Source organism: Lissotriton helveticus, chromosome 1_1, assembly GCF_964261635.1.
Source record: "Lissotriton helveticus chromosome 1_1, aLisHel1.1, whole genome shotgun sequence".
NCBI lineage: Eukaryota > Metazoa > Chordata > Amphibia > Caudata > Salamandridae > Lissotriton > Lissotriton helveticus.
In genome coordinates, this window is record NC_136057.1 from 1,735,266,083 (window position 1) to 1,735,287,542 (window position 21,460).

Here is a 21,460-nt window from a genome sequence, read left to right on the forward strand (position 1 = left end):
TGCCAGAGTGATTGTGAGTGCAGAGTGAGTGCGAGAGTGACTGTGAGTGCAGAGTGAGTGCAGAGTGACTGTGAGTGCAGAGTGAGTGCGAGAGTGACTGTGAGTGCGAGAGTGACTGTGAGTGCAAGAGTGACTGTGAGTGCAGAGTGAGTGCCAGAGTAACTGTGAGTGCAGAGTGAGTGCAGAGTGACTGCAGAGTGATAGTGACTGTGGAGTGACAGTGACTGCAGTGTATGAGTGTGCAGGGTGAACACATGGATAAAACACATTGCCATTTACAATGCCATTACCTCTAACTCAAAAAAAATCAGAGACCTATTGCATTTCTAATGCTTGTTTAAACTAGATTATACTTCTAATGGACGGACTAAGTTAACTATCATATCCCTTGTTGTATTTGTATGTAATAGAATTGGATGAATGGAATGTTATGTTTCCCATTTTATTATGATTGTCTTTTATGATAAACATATCGAAATAAAGATTTTATGAAATGATAAAATGTTTTTATTATCATTTTATTTTGCATCCTGCCAGCCGAGCCAAGGGAGGGGCGAGGACAGCCACAGTGACGATGCAGCTGCAGCACCAGGAAGGAGGGGGGAGTGGTGGGCACTGCCCCAGAGAGCTGCCCAAACCTTCATGCGCACTAAGCCTTTCTCAACCTTAAACCACCACAGGCTCCCAGTCCAGGTCTGAGAACCGAACCGAGGCACTCAGACCTAATCCAGCCCTGCTCACATTCTGGGAATGCTATTCCCTGCAGCATGTGAGTAGTGCTGGGATTGGGAGCTAGGAGCCTGCGCAGTGTGCACCAGGTTCTTGACATGAACGTGAGGATCGGGAGGAAAGTGGCGGCCGTCGGAGCAGGTTAGTGCAGTTTTATTTATATTTTATTTGTCTTTTTTTTGTTTTATCCGCTCCTCCCGCCCACCACTTCACAGTACCAACGGCCGCTCCTGGCAACGCATGGATAGGGACACTCTGCATGCTATTATCTTTCCTATATCCAGGTATAATATTGTCCAGTCACTTTGTTAAACTGTTCCCCAACCAGAGTAGCAAATAGGAGAAACTTACTTTAGCTAGAGGGCTAGTAAGTATCTAGCTATTCACTGTGGTACTTTTTTTTACATTCATGCACACCACAAGAGTGCATCTGTTTGCAGGCCATATCTCCCGCTCCACCACTGGACCACTTCTGTGTGGTTGCTTCCACCGAGAGTCATCTGTTCAGGGAAAGTTGAGCTGTTGTCAGACCATTAGTATTGCGCCCAGCAAATAATGCATTTTATTTTGTAACATGCTTTGCTGTTTTCTGATAAATAATTGTGAATCTTTAGGATACGTTCTTGAATTTCGTGTTAATTTTTTCCCAGTGCATGTTTTAATCCTGTAATAAAATTAATGGCTCATAAAGAGGGCAAGCGAAATTTCTTGCAGTTTACAGTGGGCCTTTGCATGTTGAAATGGCAGTACTTGTTTTCTATTTGAATACAGCCGATTTAAATGCATTTCTAAAATTGTATTTCTACTAGACTATGATGTTCTGCAACAAATAGCTTGGGTTGGCAGAAAAACAACGTAGAGCTCTTGACAAGTTAAATGGATTTTAGGAAATGTTGTACACATGCAGCGGTACTCTTGGCATTTCGGTCATCACTGTCAATTAGCATCCTATTTGAGTTTTGCAACCCACTCCTTAAAGATGCAGTTTTGTAATCCAATGCAATCTCGTGCAAAACATTTTTTTTCCAACACATTACTTTTTAATACTTGTTTCCAGTGCAGGCCACCTCATTGCATTGTTATTTTCTTTACTTTCAGCCATGTTGCACAACAGCCCGCACAGCTGTGTAACATATCTAAAAAACATTGACAAAACCAATAAATCCCACATAGACAAAGTCGATTGGCTTTGCCACTATTAGTTTCCATTGAAGCCACTTAAGCTCATCTGTTTGATGAACCCACTCTGCAAAGTTTCTTGTTTTCTGAAAATAAACTCCTCCAGCTGGAGTGTTTTTTTCAGAAAATAAAAAACAATGACCTGGACTGCACACAAGTATTCTTTTAACCTGGTGGCCCTTTGATGGATGGGCTGTCAGGTCATTTGTATATACCAACAGAGCCAGCTGAGGCTCTATCAGCATCAACAAAGCACTTCACCTTTCTCTAAACAGAGCAGGGGAACCGTGAGTTTGGAGGAGAGGGAGCACCTCCATAAATCATAAGCAGAACTAAAAAAAATAGAAAAGAATACTGTTCTGACAGAAATACAAGTTTTAATGTAGAATAAGGAAAACATTTTGGCAGATGATGTATTCAGTATATGGGGAGGTTGAAAGAGGGGCGAAGATCTGATTTCGGCATTGCTTAGAGTCCCGCCCTGGCACGCCTGCTTCATTCTTAATCTGCAACAGATCAGTGTGCCCAGGATACATGGACAAATAATAGGAACAACCAGATAATTTTGGTCAGGTGCTACCATTTCTGGCTGTCCTTAAGAAGTTCCCGTGCGACTAATTTCAATTGGTAGAAACGTCAACTCCCTAGGTTCCACCCACATCATTGAATGCTGGACTATACAAACGTAAATGTTTATATCGGTTGGTTTCTAAAAAAAAATCTTGTCCCATGGTTGAACTTTTGTACATACGTTAAATATCGTCAATGTACTTTATGTTTGGCTCACATATTTCCACTTACACTGACTGCGCCGGCACTTGGAGCACCTACATTTATTTGGATTTTTTGTGTGTAATTGTGACTGTCAATAATACAGAACACTGGCCACTTGTGTAAATGTGTTTAATGTTTTTGGCCTTTTTGATCATGCGCTAAGTAAAATATTGAATAATCCTTAGGGGAACATTGTTCTTGATGATTTTATTACCCTTGTTCTTTGGAATACTGGGTTTCCCGTTCTTGTGATAAGTTAAATACTAATGTTGGTATGCAATGGTTTGAAGAGAACACTTTTTCAGGCTAGAGTAAAAACAGACAGTACTGCTACAACGAATATTACACCTTGAGGGTCCAACATCAGGTTCTCAGTTGAATTTTTCTAATTGTGGTACTGGGTCTTCTTTTCTCTGGTCTTCTCTGTCATACTCTTCAGCTAGAGTCCTTTTTAATGCCACCCAATTAGCAACAAAATCTTGAACTTATTCTTGGAAGGTCTGCTCAGTTATGGAGCTATGTATTGCAGCAAGGTGCAAATATTTAGAAGAGTATTCGATGGGAGACTGATTGACATTCTTTGGGTTCAAACAAAAAGTCAAAGCTCGTGTGGCACGCTGGTTACTCTCCTTTATTCCAAACTTTGAACTTCAAATATGCCTTTGAAGTCAGTCTCATTGCGTGTCATAGGCCAATATTTTAACACAATCTTTGTGATTTGATAAGTCCTCGACGAAAATTTAGATACGAACACTGGTCTGTTGCTTGTGTTATCTCTTTTTTGGCTTGTCAAAAGTTGTTTTCTGTCAATTTTTCAGCAATGTCAATAGCTTTTTCTATTACTTTTGAGGGATATTTCCTTTCCTTGAATTTGGTAATCATCTTATTTCTGTTTGCTTCATCGATAGTCAGTTTTTGATGACATTCTTTTCACTCTTAATGACAGCTATTGAAGTGGAGAGTGTTGTTCCTTTCTGTACTTCTAATAAAAACATCTGTTTCAAGTCTGTTCCTGTGTCTTGTGATTAATACATCTAAGAATGTGATTTGTTCCGTACTATTGGTGTTAGTAAATATGATGTGGTCTTCGATGTTATTCAATTGGTTCCAGAACATAGATAATTCTGATGTTTGGCCTTTCCATATTAAAAAAATATCATCTAAGTACTGCCAGTACACTAATGTTGTTTGAGACCAGTTTGGGTTCGATAAAATGTTATCAATTTCAAATCAGTACATAAAAAGGTTTGCCTAGCAAGGTGCTGCGCAATTGCCCGTAGATGTTCCGGACATGAATTCCCATGTGTCTACAAAAAATTCAATCCACGAACCAACAGGAAAATATCTAGACAAACATTTACAACCTATAGTGCAGAACATGTCCACGTATTTACGTGACACCACCTATTTTTTAAACAAAAACAACACCCTTAAACTTGATGAAGACAGCATAGTGACGCTGTGCACTATAGATGTATGTTCACTGTATACGTCCCTTTCCCATAACCGAGGAATAGAGGCGGTTGAATAATTTCTCATAAATCGCCCCATCGAGGAGGATTTGAAAGTATTTTTGTTAGAACTACTTCACTTCAGGCTGTTTCACAGCTATTTTCGATGGAATGATGAATATTATCTACAGCTGTCTGGAACATCTGTGGGCAATTGCGCAGCACCTTGCTACGCAAATCTTTTTATGTACCAATTTGAAATTGATAACATGTTAACAAACCAGAACTGCTCTCAAAAGATATTAGTGTACTGGCGGTACATAGATGATATTTTTTTAATAAGGAAAGGCCAAACATCAGAATTATTTATGTTTTTTAACCATTGCATAACATCGATGACCACATCAAATTTACTAACACGATAAGTACAGAAAAAATCACATTCTTGGATGTATTAATCAGAAGACACTGGAACAGGCTTGAAACAGATATTTTCATTAAAAGCACAGATAGGGGACACCCCCGCGCCGCACGGCCACCAGCTGCTGCGTGTGCCTCCCCGCCTTCTGCCTCGCTGCCCCGGCCCCGCCGCGTGACCACGCCCCTGACATCGAGCGGCGTGGTCTGTGCCAGCTTCCTGTCTGTTGTTGCCATAGTGATCTGCTAATTTGTATTGTATTGCATTGTGCTGCTTGCTGTTGTTTTTCTTTCCCCACTTGTGCCTGTTATCGCCTTCGTTTTTTTCTTCACGCTCCCGTCTCCCCGTTGTTGCCATAGTGATCTGCTAATTTGTATTGTGCTGTTTGCTGTTGATTTGTTTTCTTTCCCCACTTGTGCCTGACTTTACCTTCGTTTGTTTACGTCCCCGTCTCATCCCTCCCCGCTCCCCGCTTCCCGCCATCACCGCTAGCCCCGCCCCTTTTCTTTGTGTACCCTCCCCGCTCCCGCCTCCCAGCTGCTCCGCCCCCCCCGCGCACTTGGCCATATATGGCGACCGTGCGACGCAGGTGAGTGTGACCCAGTTCTGGGACACCCCCGCGCCGCACGGCCACCAGCTGCTGCGTGTGCCTCCCCGCCTTCTGCCTCGCTGCCCCGGCCCCGCCGCGTGACCACGCCCCCTGACATCGAGCGGCGTGGTCTGTGCCAGCTTCCTGTCTGTTGTTGCCATAGTGATCTGCTAATTTGTATTGTATTGCATTGTGCTGCTTGCTGTTGTTTTTCTTTCCCCACTTGTGCCTGTTATCGCCTTCGTTTTTTTCTTCACGCACCCGTCTCCCCATTGTTGCCATAGTGATCTGCTAATTTGTATTGTGCTGTTTGCTGTTGATTTGTTTTCTTTCCCCACTTGTGCCTGACTTCACCTTCGTTTGTTTACGTCCCCGTCTCATCCCTCCCCGCTCCCCGCTTCCCGCCATCACCGCTAGCCCCGCCCCTTTTCTTTGTGTACCCTCCCCGCTCCCGCCTCCCAGCTGCTCCGCCCCCCCGCGCACTTCGCCATATATGGCGACCGTGCGAACGCGCAGCGGTCACGCGCAGCGGGCGCGCCGATTGTGCGCCGAAGGCGCGCCAAAGATAAGCCCGTCTGCGCCCGTCCGCGCCTGGACCGCGCCCAGTGCCAGGACCCCTGGCCCCCACCGACGGAAGCCGACCCGACGAACCTACAACACCGCCGAACTCATCGCACTCAACGCCGGCGGCATCCCGGGATGTCAACGAGCCACCCCGAAGCACACCCACGGACCCTTCAGCTGCCACGCCTGCAAGTTCACCTGCATCCGGACCTTCCCTGCACCCGCCAAGCCGAACACCAGCAGCAACCACCTCAAGTGCATCTTGCTCAACACCCGCTCCGTCCACAGACACGCCATCGAACTCTGGAACCTCCTGGACACCACAGCCCCTGACATCGCCTTCCTCACGGAGACCTGGATGAACGCCTCCTCAGCGCCCGACATCGCCATCGCCATCCCAGAGGGCTACAAGATCACCCGGAGGGACCGCACCGCCAACCAGATGGGAGGAGGCATCGCCATCATCCACAGAGACACCATCCGCATCACTACCAACACCGACGACACCCTAACCACCGCCGAACACCTGCACTTCCAGATCCACACCGACCCGAAGACCACCCTCAGAGGCACCCTGATCTACCGACCCCCGGGACCACGCACACGATTCAGCGAGGACATCGCCGACTTCATCAGCCCGCATGCCCTCCCCTCCGCCGACTACATCCTCCTGGGGGACCTCAACTTCCACCTTGAGAACAACAGCGACCGCAACACCACCACCCTGCTCGACAACCTCGCCAACATCGGACTCAAGCAGCTGGTGTCCACCCCCACCCACCTCGCCGGACACACACTCGACGCCGTCTTCTCATCCAGCAAAGACATCGCCTTCAGCCACGCAACAGGACTCCACTGGACGGACCACAGCTGCGTCCACTTCACCTTCAAAAGAACGACGATCCACCACCACCAGCAACAGGTTGCCCGAAGAAGCTGGAACAAGATCACAGCCGACCAGCTCACCGCCTCCCTGAGCCAGCACCCTCCTGCCGGCTCAGCGAACCCCAGCCAGGCCGCCGACAACCTCACGAAGTGGATCAGCAACTGCGCGGACGAACTCGCCCCTCTGAGGACCCCGCCCAGCAGACCCGCCAGCAGAAAAACCCCATGGTTCACCGACGAACTCAAGAGCTCCAAGAAGAACTGCCGAACCCTCGAGAAAGTATGGAGAAGGGAACCAACAATGGACAACATGACCACCCTCAAGCTCGCCACCCGGAAACACCACCAACTGATCCGCGCCACCAAGAAAAATACATACAAGGACCGGCTGGACAACAACGCACACAACTGCAAGGAACTCTTCAACATCGTGAAAGAGCTCTCCAACCCCAACGTCGGAAACAACGACATCACCCCGTCGCAAGACCTCTGCAACTCCCTCGCGTCTTACTTCCACAACAAGATCGCGGACATACACAACAGCTTCAGCATCCAACCAACGCACGCCACAACCGCAGCAACGCCACCCACCACCACCCTCCGCGCCTGGACTCCGATCAGCACCGAAGACACCATCCGCACAATGAACTCCGTCCACTCCGGATCTCCGACCGACCCCTGCCCTCACCACGTCTTCAACAAGGCCGACGCTGTCATCGCACCCCACCTGCGGGACATTATCAACACCTCCTTCGACACCGCCACCTTCCCGGAGAGCTGGAAGCACGCAGAACTCAGCGCTCTACTCAAGAAACCTACAGCGGACCCCACCGAACTCAAGAATTACCGTCCCATCTCGCTCCTCCCGTTCCCGGCCAAAGTCATCGAAAAGACCGTCAACAAACAGCTGGCTGCCTTCCTCGAGACGAATGGATCCCTCGACCCCTCACAGTCTGGCTTCCGAGCCAACCACAGCACCGAGACCGCCCTCATCGCTGCCACCGATGACATCCGAACCCTGATGGACAACGGAGAAACAGCGGCCCTCATCCTCCTGGACCTCTCCGCGGCATTCGACACTGTCTGCCACCGCACCCTAGTGCAGCGCCTCGGCAACATCAGAATCCAGGAGAAGGCACTGGAATGGATCACCTCCTTCCTCGACGGAAGAACACAGAGAGTCCGCCTACCACCGTACAAGTCAGAGGCCACCGAAGTCATCTGTGGCGTCCCTCAAGGATCCTCGTTGAGTCCCACCCTCTTCAACGTCTACATGAGCCCCCTCGCGGCCATCGCACGCCAACACAACCTCAACATAATCTCCTACGCCGACGACACCCAGCTGATCCTCTCCCTGACCAACGACCCCGCCACCGCCAGGGCCAACCTGCACGAAGGGATGAGAGATGTAGCCGAGTGGATGACGACCAGCCGCCTGAAACTGAACTCAGACAAGACGGAGGTCCTCATCCTGGGCTCCTCGCCCTCCGCCTGGGACGACTCCTGGTGGCCCCCCGCCCTGGGCACCGCACCCAAACCAACGGACCACGCACGCAACCTGGGCTTCATCCTGGACTCCTCCCTCTCCATGACCAGACAAGTCAACGCCGTCTCCTCGTCATGCTTCAACATCCTACGCATGCTACGGAAGATCTTCTGGTGGATCCCCACCGAGACCAGGAAGACTGTCACCCAGGCCCTCGTCACCAGCCGACTGGACTACGGCAACGCCCTCTACGCCGGAACCACCGCCAAGATCCAGAAGAGACTCCAGAGGATCCAGAACGCCTCAGCCAGACTCATCCTCGACATCCCACGAAACAGCCACATCTCCGGACATCTGAGAGACCTGCACTGGCTCCCCGTCAACGAAAGAATCACCTTCCGTCTCCTCACCCACGCACACAAAGCCCTACACGACCAAGGCCCAAGCTACCTCAACAACCGAATCAACTTCTACGTTCCCAAGCGCCACCTCAGATCAACCAGCCACGCCCTCGCCGCCGTCCCCCGCATCCGAAGAGCGACAACAGGAGGAAGGTCCTTCTCCTACCTGGCCGCCAAGACCTGGAACTCCCTCCCGACCGACCTGCGCCTGACCCAAGACCACCTCTCCTTCAGGAAGAAGCTCAAGACCTGGCTGTTCGAGCAGTGACGGCACCCCCCCCCCCTCCTAGCGCCTTGAGACCCTACGGGTGAGTAGTGCGCTCTATAAATGTCTTGATTGATTGATTGATTGAAAAACACTCTCCACTTCAATAGCTGTAACCAAATTGCTCTTAAGAAACACTTACCCTATTCACAGTTACTAAGAGTGAAACGAATTTCAGCAAAAACTGAAGGCTATGAAGCAAACAGAAATAAAATGATTACCCAATTCAAGGAAAGGAAATATCCCTCAAAAGTAATAGAAGACGCCATTGAAAGAGCTGAAAAAATTGACAGGAAAAATCTTTTGACAAGCCAGAAAAGAGATAACACAAGCAACAGACCATTGTTCATATCTAAATTTTCGATGAGGAGTTATCAAATCAAAAAGATCATGTTAAAATGTTGTCCTATGATACGCAATGAGACAGATTTCAAAGGCATATTTGACCGTCTTCCACATTTTGTTGTGTACCAATGCACTAAGAATTTGAAAGAATTGTTGGATAATTCACCTCAACCAATGTTCACCACTCACAAAGGAACCATTCCTTGCTTGAACTGTGGGCATTGTAACAACATCATTAAAGGAACTAACATGACTCATCCCACTAAAGGGACATGAATTTGCTTATACACAACAGCGACCTGCGAGTCAAAGAGTTTAGTATACCTCTTGAAGCGTCCCTGCGGGCTCATATATGTGGGTAAAATGGAAAGACAAATTAAAGTCTGTTTGACTGAACATAAAAGTAATATCAGAAATCATTTTGAGAAATCACCAGTAGCATTGCACTTCACAATCAACAAACATAATGTCAGTCAATTAAGATTCTTGGTGTTAGAAGTGGTTCCTCTACTACAAGGAATCAACAACAGGAAGAGGTTATTGCAGCGAGAGCTGTTTTGGATAAAACAAATTGGATGCCCTGTATCCTTACGGACTCAATGAACGGGTTGAATATAATTGTTTCCTTTGAATACTCTTATTCAACAGAAGGGGACTGTTGATCTATTCTTCAGATAGATTTCATATACTTTAGGATTTTGCATATTTTAGGACTTAAGTATAGAGTTTTACAACAGCGTAGACCAGACACACTGTGTTTACTTAATTCAATAGAAGGTATTTAACATCTACAGATCTAACACCACATAGAATTGAGTTATTATTTGATTATTGTACTGTACTTAAAATACTGTCCTTGTTTACTCTTGTGATAACATTGTTTGATCAAGTTTGCACATTTGGAATTTTTTTCACTATGCTTCATTATTCAGGAATAATGCAAATATCAACATTGGGTATTCTAGTTTGTGACTGCGTCCTCACGTATACCATTTTATTACTTGGGAACAATTCAAATATCAACATTGGGTATTCTTTTTTGTGACTGCTCCCTCACTTACATAGTACAACATCCTAAAATAATGAGTATGTTTTTTTAAATGCATGCTTAGAACTCATTGCTCACTCATTTGAATATGGACACCGCAGTGCATGTTTGCCTTTCAAGCTTCGTGCAAGTTCTAAGAAGGTGACCGTTTTTGACTTACCTTTTTAAGTTCCGCATTTCGCCGGGTTTCCTGCCACATATCGATCACGCTGGGGGTGTTCACACCTAAGGACCGTGATACTATGAGCTCCGCAAGATTAACTACACTGATTACAAAAGGTAAGACTCACGCATTTGAGCATGTACAGACCGTGAACTTATAAACACACGGATCAAGGTAATGATTCTTGATAACTTTTTTCCATGCAGATTAATTCATGTTTGGAGTGGTGCACCGCTTTTACTGATACCGAAATTCGCCATCGTTATTTTGTCGGTATGTTTTTTGCAGTAGTAGCTCTGAGCACATCGAGGGTGACCGCACTAACCAGCATGTAAAAACTGGGATGCACGTTTATTTAGCATGAATACTTTGTCATATTTTTCTACACAAAACTATAATGTGACAAGCATAGACTCGCGCAAGTGTAGTGTAATCCTGGTGAGAAAGACAATAATCACCCTGCACATATCTTCAATTCTATATGTGGTTCACATCAGCCAAATAAGGCATGCAGAACAAATCCCTCGCGAAGTACTTAATTTTAATGAATCGTTACACATTGTTCTCGGAAACCCTTTTGAGCAGTCTATGTAACTGAACACTGCTTTAATAATAATCGTTTAAGGAGTATTGAGACCTCTTGAGTCATTATACGTATATTGGTTTTTCAGAATTATTCCCCTGGGAAGGGCTTGGTCCTGAAGTGCATCAGGAATATGGGAATACATTCCAAATGAACCAAAAATGTTACAGATGAAAATGTTCTTGTATGAAAAGGAATGATTAAAAACTAGTTCACAAATGTGATGTAACATTGTGACAAGGAATACAATAAAAAAGGAAATGTTTCAAAAAAAGATTTAAAGTTGTTTTGAAAGATTGGTAAGAGAAGGGGTTTTCAACCCTATTGTGTGCTGAGTGGGGATGCTGTTTACGATTAAATCAGCGGAACCTTAACATTTCTTTGGGTTCAGGCATGCTGTATACGCAAGTCAGAGTTAAGAGGGCCTTGAAATGGCTGCTTTAATTACCATGTCCATTACTGCATTATGTCCCCGACAAGAAAACAATCTTGAACCAAGGGCTAGGCTTGTCCCTTGTGCTCATCCAAGGAATTTTTATGTTAGTTTCCCTTTGGGAAGTGCCATTTTTACTTCTTGGTCACAGTTCCTTTCTTATAAGCCTTTCTTGGCCCATTCTGTATATTTTGTAAAAGCAGAAAACACTCCCTTCTCTTCCTTGGGGTTAGTGCATTTAGCCTAACTTAGCGGTAAGACAAAAAGTTGAGGTAAATGTGAATAAAGCAGAGTAGCACATACTGCAAATTACACTCCGCACAATTATTATAGTATGTCACCTCTGTGTACTGTGTCCATGTTTGCCCGCACCCATTACATGATATTCTATTGTATACATTTAAAACATTTTTTAACACGTTATTTAATTGTTTTTCTCTCATCCATATAAAGTAACTGATTAGTATGTTCTGTAATTCTTGATAATTTGATGTCCTCTTTATGAGGATACTAAGCATGCACATTGCATTAATACATCCCTAATATGCTCAATACATAGATATTACTTACTTTTAAAAGGCAAGCAACGTATATATGTGCTGATGAAAGCTGTAGACCCACTAGGCTCACTGTAAAGATCTGAAATGTAAACCAGTCAAGGTGAAAGGGTACTAATATCCCCAATCCACTGTTGATATAAACCATAGTGTTATCTCCTGGCTTTTAACCAAATTGAAGTGACCAGAAATAAATGATCATTTAGATTACAAAATACTGCTTCAAAACCACTCTTGTTTTTTCTTGCACTGATGGACCTTTTCTCTTATAAAAAAGAAAAAAAACACGTTCCCACCTGCCGGCCGCTTTAAAGAAGCGGTGGAGCGGGCGTAAGGAGTGCAGGTAAGGAGGCTCGGGGCTTGTTGTTCTTGTGGTTATGTGGGAGCGCGGGGCATACTGTGGCCTTTTGTTTAAGTATTGCTGTTAATCAGAGCCCCTTCACGGGCTCCGATTAACAGCAATACTTAAACAAAAGGCCACAGTCTGTCCCGCACTTTACTAACAAAAGCGTAGTCAGTTTCCAAACACAGCGTGTGCTAAAGTATGCACTGTGTTTGGAAACTGACTACGCTTTTGTTAGTAAAGCGCAGGGCAGACTGTGGCCTTTTGTTTAAGTATTGCTGTTAATCGGAGCCCGTGAAGGGGCTCTGATTAACAGCAATACTTAAACAAAAGGCCACAGTGGCTGGGGAAACGAGCGGAACAGAAGGCAAAAGGGGCACAAAAACAGGGAAAAACGAAGTGGGACAGAGGGCAGAAAGGCACAAAAACAAGTGGAACAGAGGGCAGAAGGGCACCAAAAACGAGTGGGACAGAGGGCAGAAGGGCACCAAAAACCGAGCGGGACAGAGGGCACCAAAAATGAGTGGGACAGAGGGCAGAAGGGCACCAAAAACGAGTGGGACAGAGGGCAGAAGGGCACAAAGAACGAGTAGGACAGAGGGCAGAATGGCACCAAAAACGAGTGGCATTTGGCGCCGCAGACACGCGCGGTTTGGTTCCTGGCACACATAGCCATGGTTGCAGCTCACAGAGACCCTCCACTGCCCCACACAGAGGAAAAAAATTAGAGGGAACATTGGTTCCCACTAATGATGGTTGTAGCCCACATGAACTCAGGTAAGTTTATGATGAAGCATGCCTCATTTGTGTGGGTGAGGGGCCTGAAATTCCTTGTGGCAGATTTGTTCTAAATAGGTTTACAGATATAAGTAAACCGTTTCTTCTTGCTTTGTGAGTTCAGTAGAATAAATGCCATCAGAATTGTGTGAATCTATGGTTAAGAGTTGTATAATGCCTGACACCATTTTCTGAGACTTTCAGGACACCCACTCCATTCTTCTAGATATGCTTTCAACAATGGTGTGGTTGCAGCAAAAATGGGAAGACACAATTTAGCTGTTATGACTGTTTGAAATTTGGATAGCTCATCAGAAAACTGTAAGGCTTGGGACTGTACATTTAGAACAAATCCAACATTGTCAGAGCAAATAATATAAAGGACTTTGAACAAATCAATGAACATAGCTTTGGCAGGGTTATTAAAAGAACCAAAAACTTTCTTGAGTGCAACATTTCTTTGTCTACCACTTTGTTTGTTTCTCCTATGATCAAGACAATGCAGCCTTCAAGTCCCAGCTCATATCACACATCCATCCTTTTGTATGATACCAGGAGAAAGACTGTACTTGTGACACATCAACAAATATAGGTTTAACACGTGCATAGCACCAGAAATGTATGTAACCTACAGATTGCTTTCTTAGCCAAGCATTGAGTTTAAAGTACTAGTCTTAGACATTAGAAGTGCCAAAAGTCAAATTCCCAATGCACCTAGATATGTCAAGACCTGTTTGCTGTAATGTACTTTGCACCATATCAAACAATTATTTTCTTGATTGTAAAGTGCAATTTGTGACTGATAATAGTCATTCACTTACAGTGTTTGTGACATACAGGATGATAACTAAACACTGGTCAGTAATTTTACATCTCAAGCTGAGTCTATCTGTATTTCTTTAATAATGAGTCTCTCTATCAGTTTAGAAATTGCTCCTATTATATGGTCAAAAGTGTCCCTCGATGTTAAGGTCATAGATGCACCACATCCACCTTTCTATTTCACTTTGGAAGTTAGAGATTCAGTATGTGTAGGAAAGTGCCCCTTTTTGACATAGTCACCTCTAATTTTCTGCCTGGTATTAGATGTAATTTTGCCTGAACTGCACTGGGATCCTGATAACCAGGTCCCCAGTGCCAGTGCTCTTTCCCTAAAACAAGGTAGCTGCTCAACTGTTCCTCAATTGGCAAGACCATTTACACCTCTGTAAGTCCCTAGTAAATGGTACCTCCTGTATCTAGGGCATGGGTGCTAAAGAAAGTCCCTAAGAGCTGCAGCATGCATTGTGCCACCATAATTGAACCACCACCAAACTCAGGAAGACTGCCATTGCAGGCTGCCTGAAATGGTGCAGACAAACATGAAAACATGACATGGCACACACCCTGTGTGCCATGCTCATAGACACTGCATGCAATATATGTAAGTCACCCCTACTGCAGGGCTTATAGGCCTATGTCAGGGTACATTTTTATTACATGTGAGGACACAGCTGCCCCTGTGCTGTCTAGTTCAATTGCTAAACCGTACAAGTGGACAAGAAGCCATCTTATGTATATGTACTGGGCAATGGTCATTAGGAATTTCCCAGCTACATGATGGCTTCACTGAAACCTATAGTGTTTGGTATCAAACACCATGTCTTAATAAATCCAATCGGATGCCATTATTGGAGTTATTAAAATATGCACCCAGAGGGCATCTTATAGGTGCCCCCTGAAAATCCCTTCAGCCTCTTAGTGTGCTGCCTAACTGGTATCTTCCAGCCTGCCACCACACATGAGTTTCTGACCCCCTGGAGTTGAGAGCCTTCACTCCCAGAGGTCAGACACACTGCCCGCTCTGGCAGGAGGTGTTTACACATCCTCTAGAAGGATGGCTAAAGAATATACATAACACGGCCAGAGGCTTCAAAGCCTCTGCCGACTTTGATATGCAACCTTAGCTTCTCCCCAGACCTGGGAGAGGCCACCCCCTGCTCTGAGGCCCCTTGTGCACCAGGACAGTCAGGAAATTAGCTATGCAAGGAACGTGGTGCACTACCAGACCAGTCACACCCCTAAGGTGGGCTGCCTGATGTGCCCCACGAAAGAAGAATTCCACCATCTTGTTTTCGGTGGAATTAGGAACTTTGGCACAGGGTTATTCCCACTCCTCACAGGATGTGGTCATGTAGGGGGTGTGGTGACCCAAGGGTAAGTAGCCCATTGGCTACTGCCCTTCACTCCCCTTAAAACCATTAAATTCAGTATTTAGGTGCCCCCCTGACACTAGGAACTCAGATTCCCCTGACCCAAGAAGAAGATGGACCAAAAAGAGGCAAAGAAGCAAGAACTGCAGACTACAGGTGGACTTTAGCATCAAACCTTGCCTGTCTGCCATTGTCCCAACAATCACCACCCGACTCGTCCTGCAGCTGTGCATCCTCCAAAAGCCTCAGAGGGCCTCCAGCACTTCATTGAGCCTTCAGCATCTCCTTTGAAATGGAGGATTCACTTCCCTGCAACCTGAAGACACTGACCACAACGTCTAGTTCATTGGTCTGATGACTACCTGGTCCCCCAATGAATCAGCTACCCAGGAAGAAGTCACCATGCTCCAGGAGGTCAGATGCATTTCCCCACGAAGTGCGCATACACAGGGACCAACCAGAGCTGCCCTGCCCCAATACCCAGGGTACCGGACCACTTAAATCAACCAAAGCTTGTTTAAAGTCCAATCCGGGCTCTAACGCTGAGACAACTGACCAGGCCATGCTGGACATCAGTATTGTAGAGGCCATCACCGAGAGTGGCCCAGCTGCCTGTTTAGCCCTTTCGATGTTGATGACGGAGCGGTTCCGTCATCAGCATCGGTTGGGCAGTGCTGATGACGGAACCCCTCCGTCATCAGCAAAGCCCCTCGGGGGAGCGCTGGGGCTCCCCCCATGGAGCATCGATCATGCCCACACCAACAGGGATGGCAGCGGAAGAGTTTCCGCTGCCACCCCCGACCCCCCCCAAGCTTACTGATGACGTCACCAGGAAGCGCTGGACGCGCTGGAAACCATTTGTTTCCAGTGCATCCAGCGATCGGAGGTAGGTTTTGGCCTTCGGTGGGGCGGAGGGGCATTTTGTTGGGCCTTGAGGCATCGGGGAGAGGAAGCAGTGTTTCCTCTCCCCTGATGTTCCCCTGATGTTCCAATGCAGGGCATTCCTGGTGCACGATCGCGCACAGCGTCGCGATCGTGCACCAGGAATGCCCCCACTAGACACCAGGGATGTTTTCTTTTGTGAAAAGGAAGCGGCCCCTTGGGCAACGGTTGCTTCCTTGGGAGCACAATAGTTATTCAGACTTTTCTGCTCCAACTTTGGCCGATTCTGGACCCAGGGGGGCAGAAAAGCCCACTGGAGCCAGGGATTACTTTTTTACAAAAATTGGAAGCGACCCCTTGGGCAAGGGTCGCTTCATTGGGCCCCAAATTAGGCCTAAGTTCATTCTGCCCAGATTGGTTTATTTGTTTGGCCTTTCTGCCCCCAGGGGGAGGGGGGGGGGCAGAAAACCCCACTAGACACCAGGGAATTCATTTTTTTATGGAAGCGACCCCTTGGGCAAACGTCGCTTCCAGGGGGCCCAATTAAAAAAAAAATTATATTCTGCCCCCCCCCCCCCCCCCTGGGGACAGATAGCCTGATTTTGTCATTTCTGGTCCTGGGGGAAAGGCTGGGGGGCAGAAAAGCCCACTAGAGCCAGGGAACTTTCTTTTTTTTAAAATTGGAAGTGACCAGTCGCTTTCAGGTGCCATTTTTCTTTAGTATATTCAGATCGGTTTCTTTATTTGGCCTTTCTGCCCCCAGGGGAGGGCAGAAAGCCCCACTAGACACCAGGGAGTGTTTTAAATTTGAAATGGAAGCGACCCCTTGGGTAAGGGTCACTTCCTTATGGGCCTAATTAATTTGTTAGACTTTTCTGCCCCCCCCCCCTTTGGGGACATAGCCTGTTATAATGTGTATTGTTTTTATTTCTTGTGAATTGTAATGTTTTATTTCTCCCTTTTTTTGTTCTAGTTCAAGGCTTTTGCTATTTAGACTGTTGCAGGTTGCGGTTTTGTTACTGGTGGTTCTGCTGTTTGTATAGTTGCATGTATTTGGTAAGAGACCTTTTTTGTACAATTTCAATGTAAATGTGTTTTTTGCAAAGTGTGTAATAATACCAGTATGTTTGGTTTCTGTTTTTTAAGTGTCTAAAAAATGTTTTGCGTTTGTGCTTGATGTGTATTTTGTTCTGTAGATTCTTTTTTTTTCCTTTTTTCTAGTGGGATATCGTTGACTATTTTACTGTAGGTGCTGGTGAGTGTAGCTGTCCCTTGTAAGTGAATTGTACAGTTTTTCAGTAAATAGATCTTTGTGATAAAGGCACACATTTTTTTACTTACTTTGCACAGTGTTGGTTGTTGACTTGTTTGTGCAGTCTCCTTTCTTAGTAAGGATAATGGTAGCTGCCGGATTACAGCTCAGCAAGTTGTTGGAATGCTTTTTAATTCTTCCTCTGATCATGGTCCAGAGACTGACTCTGATTCTGACGCAGAGGTCGGATGGGAAGATTCAGGCAGTGAGTTTTCTCTCCACATGGCATCATCTGATGATGAAGATACTCTGTGTGCAGATGAAGCTAATCTTGGTGCGGACGAAGTGCCTGTGTTAGAGGAGGACATTGATGTGCCGATAGAGCAGCAAGAGGCATCTGGGCTGCAGCCTGGGGCTGCAAGACTTCCAGTTGGTATAGTGAGACAAGAGGCATCTGGGCTGCAGCCTGGGGCTGCAAGGCTTCCCGTTGAAAGTGTTGACCTCTGGGTTGCCCCAGGCATTGTGCAGCCGGCATTGCCAGACTTTACTGGTGTTCCAGGGCGTAGGGTGAACACTGAAAACTTTTTCCGGATTGATTTTTTCAGTTGTTTATGGATGATGTGTTTTTGCAGAGATTGTTGAGCAGACTAATTTGCATGCCGAACAGTTTTTGAGGGAGAACAGTGGCAGCTTTAGGCCCCACTCTAGAGCTACCCGGTGGACTCCCACAAATCTGGAAGAGATTAAGAAGTTCTTGGGTTTAACTTTTTTGATGGGCTTGCTAAGGAAGCCATCAATGGCTTCATATTGGTCTACTAGTCCCTTGATGGCAACTGCTATATTTCCAGCAGTCATGAGTCGTGATAGGTATTTGCTCCTGCTTCGGATGATGCATTTTGTCGATAATGGTTTAGCTTTGACACAAGATCACCCTGATTGTGACAGTCTTTTCAAGATTCGGCCTGTCATTGATCACTTTGTTGATCGATTTTCTATGCTCCAGGGGAAGAAATTGCAGTTGATGAGTCTTTGGTGTTGTTCAAGGGCTGCTTGTTTTTTAGGCAATACATTCCTAGTAAGAGGGCACGCTATGGAATTAAGTTGTATATGCTGTGTGACAGTCGGACTGGATATGCCTCTAATTTCACGATGTACACTGGTAAGGAATCTAGGATTAACCCCCCTGGTTGTCTGTCCACTTTTGGAGTGACTGAGAAATTGTGTGGGAACTTGGTAGAGGATTATTTAACAAAGGCCATCATTTATATGTAGATAACTTCTACACTGGTGTGCGGTTGTTCAGGGAATTGGCCAAAGTGGACACTGTTGCTTGTGGCACAATCCGCTGTAATCGTAAAGGTTTCCCAAAATAACTTGTTTGTCAAAAGCTTGTCCGGGGACAGTGCAGTGCATTGCATTGCGAGGAGCTTCTAGCTGTGAAGTTTTCAGACAGGAGAGATGTCTACATGTTGACTACTATCCATGATGAAAGCACTGAACCGGTGACTGTTTTGGGGTGAGGTTGCTGAAGCGCGCACACCTGTGTGCACTTTAGACTATAATAGGCACATGGGTGGTGTTGACAGAGTAGATCAGAGGTTGGAACCGTATGCAGCTCTTCGTAAGGCTTACATTTGGTACAAGAAGCTGGCTATCCATCTTTTCCACTTGGCAACCTTTAATGCTTTTGTTCTGTTCCAGGAATCTTGTCTGAGTCAAAGATGACTTTTGTAAAGTTTCAGGAGTCTGTGATAGGCAGCCTTGTTTTAGTGGAACAGGCAAGTGTTCCTAGAGTTGGAGTGGTGGATGATGTTGCTAGATTGAAAGATCGACACTTTCCTGATCACATTTCTCCTACATCCTCAAAAGACTTTCCCAGTAGGAGATGTAGAGTCTGTTGGCAAAGAGGTTTGCGGAAGGAGGTACGTATGTACTGCCCTGAGTGTCCTTCTAACCCTGGGCTGTGCGTGCCTGCTTGTTTTAGAATGTACCACACGCAAAAGAACTTTTGGGAGCATCCATGAGTGGTAAAGTGAACTGCCTGGCCTCTATTGTTTAATAATTTTTGTTCAGTTTCAAGGTAGGCATTTGTGTAGTGTATTTAGTTTTAGTTGTTGTGTTAATAGATTTGTATCAATTTGCAATTTGTTTGTGTTTTCTCATTTATATTAAAAAAAAATTCAAATGTGATGTCGGTTTGCATGGAGTGGCGATTGTCTGGCGGTGTGCGTGGATTGGTGCTTGGTTGGCGGTGTGCCTGGAATGGTGCTCGGCTGGCGGTGTGCGTGAACTGGCACTTGGCTGGCGGTGTGTTTGGACTGGCTCTTGGCTGGCAGTGTGTTTGTACTGGTGCTTGGCTGGCAGTGTGCGTGGATTGGCGCTTGGCTGGCAGTGTGCGTGGACTGGCGTTTGGCTGGCGGTGTGCGTGGACTGGCGTTTAGCTGGCGGTGTATGTGGACTGGAGCTTGGCTGGCGGTGTGCGTGGTCTGGCGCTTGCCTGGCGGTATGTTTGGATTGGTGCTTGGCTGGTAGTGTGCCTGGACTGGTGCTTGGCTGGCGGTGTGCGTGGACTGGCGCTTGGCTGGTGGTGTGTTTGTACTGACTCTTGACTGGCAGTGTGTTTGTACTGGCGCTTGGCTGGCAGTGTGCGTGGATTGACGCTTGGCTGGCGGTGTGCGTGGACTGGCGTTTGGCTGGCGGTGTGCGTGGACTGGTGCTTGGCTGGTGGTGTGCGTATACTGGCGCTTGGCTGGCGGTGTGCGTGGAGTAGCGTTTGGCTGGCAGTGTGCGTGGACTGGCATTTGGCTGGCGGTGTGCGTGGACTGGTGCTTGGCTGGAAGCGTGCATGGACTGGCACTTGGCTGGCGATGTGCGTGGACTGGCGTTTGGCTGGCGGTGTGCGTGGACTGGTGCTTGGCTGGCGGTGTGCGTGGACTGGCGCACGGCTGGCGGTGTGTGAGTAGTGACTTGATGCTGGTCACTACACACACAGCTAGCTGAGCGCCACTCCATGCAATCCATCAGTTTGTGTAGTTGCTGTGTTAGGAATGTGGGCCTGTGAAAGTGATGAGCCCTTGAATGGCGCTGTGTGCTGGTGGAAGTGTTGTAATGTGATGGGCCCGCGGCTGGCGGTGTGAATGTTTTGTATGTGTCACACGTATGAAAGGTGTATGAATGGCCTGTAAAGAGGTTGGTGCCTTGTCGTGGCTTTAAAGCTCATGAGCTGTGAGTCAATGGTTCAGTTTCTCGTCCTTTCAATTATTAACAGTGCATTTCATTTTTGTGAAATCACTTGCTAATACAATTGTATATACTGAACCATCACTCACCCTCGTGCCAAATCCGACCTGTATGTGTGTGTGTTTGAGGAATCGATGGCTGTGCAGTAATATTTTTTTTTTGTATTTGTGAAGCAGGGTGCCCCTTGTCCCTTTTTTGTGAATGTTGTGATGTGTTGTAAATGGTCTTCTGTGTATCAAGTATGAAAGGTGTGTGAATGGCCTGTAAAGCGGTTGGTGCCTTGAAGTGGCTTTACAGCTCACGAGCTGCGAGTCATTGGTTCGTTTTTTTTGTCCATTTAATTGACAGTGCATTACATTTTTGTGAAATCTCTTGTTAATAAAATTTTATATACTGAACCATCACTCACCCTCGTGCCAAATCCAACCAATATGTGTGTGTGTTTGAGGAATAGATGGCTGTGCTGGAATCTTTGTCTTTTTAGTCTCTCTGCCAAGGTGTACATTCCACCTAAGAATAACCTACCAACTGTAGATATTGTTGAAACCCCATGGGAGTACATGGTGATGTCTCTCTGGTGAATTCTAACAAGTTATTTCATACACAATGTCCTGCAAAACTCACAATGTCTGTCACATTTTCCTTGCAATATTGTGCCAAAATTGTCACGCTGCAGAACTAAACAACTAATTTTGTCAAAATTATCTGGTTTTGCTAGGGGGTCACCTGAGTTTTTGGCCCCGTGCTCGGCGGCTATTTAAGGAAACCTGCCAAACCCACATATTTCTGAAAACTAGACTCCCGGGGGCTTATAGGAAGGTATTGCTTGTGTTGATCCCCATGGTTTCCTTATCCAGAATCCCTTGCGAAGCTCAATTTTAGCTATAAAAATCATTTTTTTCAC

The 21,460-nt window shown here is 46.3% G+C and overlaps 1 protein-coding gene across 2 annotated transcripts in view; it reads left to right on the forward strand.

Moving 5' to 3' along the window:
* The first annotated feature begins 536 nt into the window (after positions 1–536).
* LOC144774269 (uncharacterized) overlaps positions 537–21,460 on the forward strand; it is a 592,191-nt gene continuing 571,267 nt past the window's right edge. Inside the window, exon 1 of one of the 2 annotated variants that reach the window (XM_078659178.1) lies at positions 537–870. The gene's annotated coding sequence lies outside the window, so the exon portion shown is untranslated. The remainder of the gene's footprint in view (positions 871–21,460) is intronic. The other variant, XM_078659179.1, reaches the window with a different exon arrangement.